We start from the raw sequence: 3,002 nt of genomic DNA, 5'->3' as shown, positions 1-3,002 counted from the left end.
GGTCTCAGCACTATTATAATCTTCCCTTGATCAGCCACTGCCTTAGCTCCGTGCTCCATGGCAACACTCTGCTATCTCATCACAAAAGTTAGATACAGATATCTAACATGTTTGGCTGCTGCCATGTATCTCCTTCCTCAAAAAAATAGTGTAAACCTTCCAATTTCATATATATCACTGATAGATAAACACATATGTAGAAGGAACTTCATAGTAAGTCTACTACTTCATAGTCATCTACTAGAACATGAGTACTTAACACAGGCACTTCCAGGTTTTCTAACTATTCCACTCTGTAAATGGCACAATATATATTCAAGACAAAAACATACAAACAAAAAAGCAACAACACCCCCCTACATCCATAACATACTTCTCTCCTGCCCCCCTTTCTCTACATTAATATCAAGCTTAGGAAGACCCAGCTAAGCCCAAAGAAAGAAATTCGAGACCTACCCTCCCCTTTCTAAGTATGCCTTTTCTCCCTAAGGTAGAGTTGTCTTTCATGCCTACTTCAGGATGCTTCTCCTGTTCTTCCTCTAAAACAACAGACAAAATACTACTTCATAAGCTCATTTTTTTTTTTTTTTTTTTTTACTTTGTCAAGTGATGTCTCAGTCAGCTTCACTCAATCATGTAAGTCTTTTGCCAAACATTATTGTTTGCTTGACTCCATTTGAGCAGACTTACTCCTTCATATACAGCTGTGCACGTCAATATTTAATAATACTCCATTTACCTCCTCCAGGCACTTAAATATCAACAGCTATTCCCAGCCAAGTCAGATGTCCACTTGACATAGATTCTTACCTTGGAGACATCAGCAGCATATGTTTACCAAAGATCACATAAGTAGCTAAGCAGTCAGAGATACTTTCCCAGAATATGCATCCAGCAGTTTATAGATTGGGGACTTTGAAAAGAAGAGGAAATGTCTTTGTGCACAATAGATGTGGATGGAATAATATTACCTTATATCCCATCTTTCTAAAATTGGACTTGATTTGTCCTTGTCTTTATCATCCCGAATAATAGCACTTTAAGCACACTACTGGCTCACTAAATTTTTTAATGTAACACTGATGTAAAGGACAAGAAAGAAAAGTAAGAAGTCCTTTATATTCACAATGGATTTTACAGCCTGCAGCAAATAATTTCTTGCTATTGAAGAGAGCTTTCATTCTGTTGCAGGCTGCTCAAAATAGCATACCAAGCTCATGTCCAATCCAATAGACTTTGCTTCTGTAGCCAGTCAAAGCTGACACTGTACAACAGTGATTTGCTCTTGGAGAGCAGATTTATTAACACACCACCAGGACCACAAACCCAGAAATCCTTTGCTGCATTCTCAGTGTTCACCTTTCCATTATGCCCCTAATTATCTCCAAAGGAGTTTATTCCTTGTAAGCTTCTTGTTCAGGCTGATAAGCATTTCAGTCTGAATCCTCTGCAGATCTCGGATTTACTCCTCATGCTCTTAGCGGAGAAAATAAGCAACTGTCTCCAGTATTACAATGCGTATCTCCCACTCTCCCCAGCTTCTCTTTCAGTACAAGATCCTTCTTTGCTTAACAAGAGGCCTCCTCTTGAGGTGCAGACTCTTGTCAGATGGCCCTGGGACTCTTCTGTTCACTTGATCATACAAATGGAATGGCTCAATCCAGTCCTTATAACTGGTTGGGTCCTTCTCCTTCCCTGGGCTTGTGACAAAATCTTTACTTTCAAACACATGAATTGCAGTCTTCACTTCATAAAACTGGATGTCTTCCCTGCTTTAAGCCACAGTTCAGACTACAGAATGCATCACTTACCAAAAGGAGTTCTAGTTCTATTATATATCCTGGTTTTCAGTGAAATGTGGTGGACCCGTGCTTTTTGGTTTATCGATGAGACATTTTGATTCTACTCATATTTATGAGCATGGTCTCTAAATTCAGTTGCTGGCAGATGCCAAAGATATGTCCACTTTAAAATAGTGTCATTTTCATGTGATTTTTCATCATGTTAATTACAACCTCAAGAACTGTATAAAGTGGAAGAATTCCCACAATTTTCGGTGTTTTTATATTAATTTCTCCTCATCAACTCTCTTCATTATGATAAAGCTCTAAATAGTTAAGAGTCTATATCACCTTTGGACTCAGATGGAAGGTTATATGATATTAATCAAGACTAACCTGCTCCTTAATGTTCAAATAAGATCCTAATCCAGCGAATTATTTCTTGAGCATTGATCTAAGGCAGTTAATGTAAAAATAATTTTCCAAAGTAATAACATCTCAAATAAACATATAGTGCAAAGGATATTTTCTCACATAAGAACTTTTCTTGAAGAACAATGTTTTACATTGCTCCTTAGACTACACTGAGAGCTATTTCAGTGTACGTATTCAAGAAAGATAAATGTAGTCATGTGATTCACTTTTTCTGTTAAGAAACTGTTCTGCCTTCTACATTATGCACGATTGGAAATAAAATCCTCTGCTCTGCAAAAACAAACAAATAAACAAAAACCATAAAAAACCAAACCCTCAGAATTTAACAGAAAACTTCTTTGACAGTGCTCGGAGTGCAATCTTCCTCTGGAAGAAGCTACTCCAATGGCTTCTCTACCTAAACACGGGCATGTTTCATTAAATTTTAAAGATAAATACATACCGTAAGCCACATGCTGATGTACCCTGTCTTTCCACAAATGTTCTGGACTGTGGGTCCAGATTTACAGACCTTAAAGAATAGAGGAAACATATTATGATATCCTAACCTGACCTTCCAGAGCTGGCAATGGTATCATTTTTGCACCGTGCCTCCGAATCCTATTTCAGCTAAACCATAGTCTCTCTCGGCGATGAACTTTCAGACTTGGTTTAGAAACCTCAAGAGATAAAGAGTCAAATAGCACACCTAGGTAATATAGATCTGTAATTTAGTTTAAGAGGTATCTAAATACTTTTGTTGAATTCAACGCAACATCACAAACAGGAAGACTTAGAGCATGGGTC

Source organism: Nesoenas mayeri, assembly GCF_963082525.1.
Source record: "Nesoenas mayeri genome assembly, chromosome: 1".
Lineage (NCBI taxonomy): Eukaryota > Metazoa > Chordata > Aves > Columbiformes > Columbidae > Nesoenas > Nesoenas mayeri.
This window is presented reverse-complemented; position numbering follows the sequence as displayed.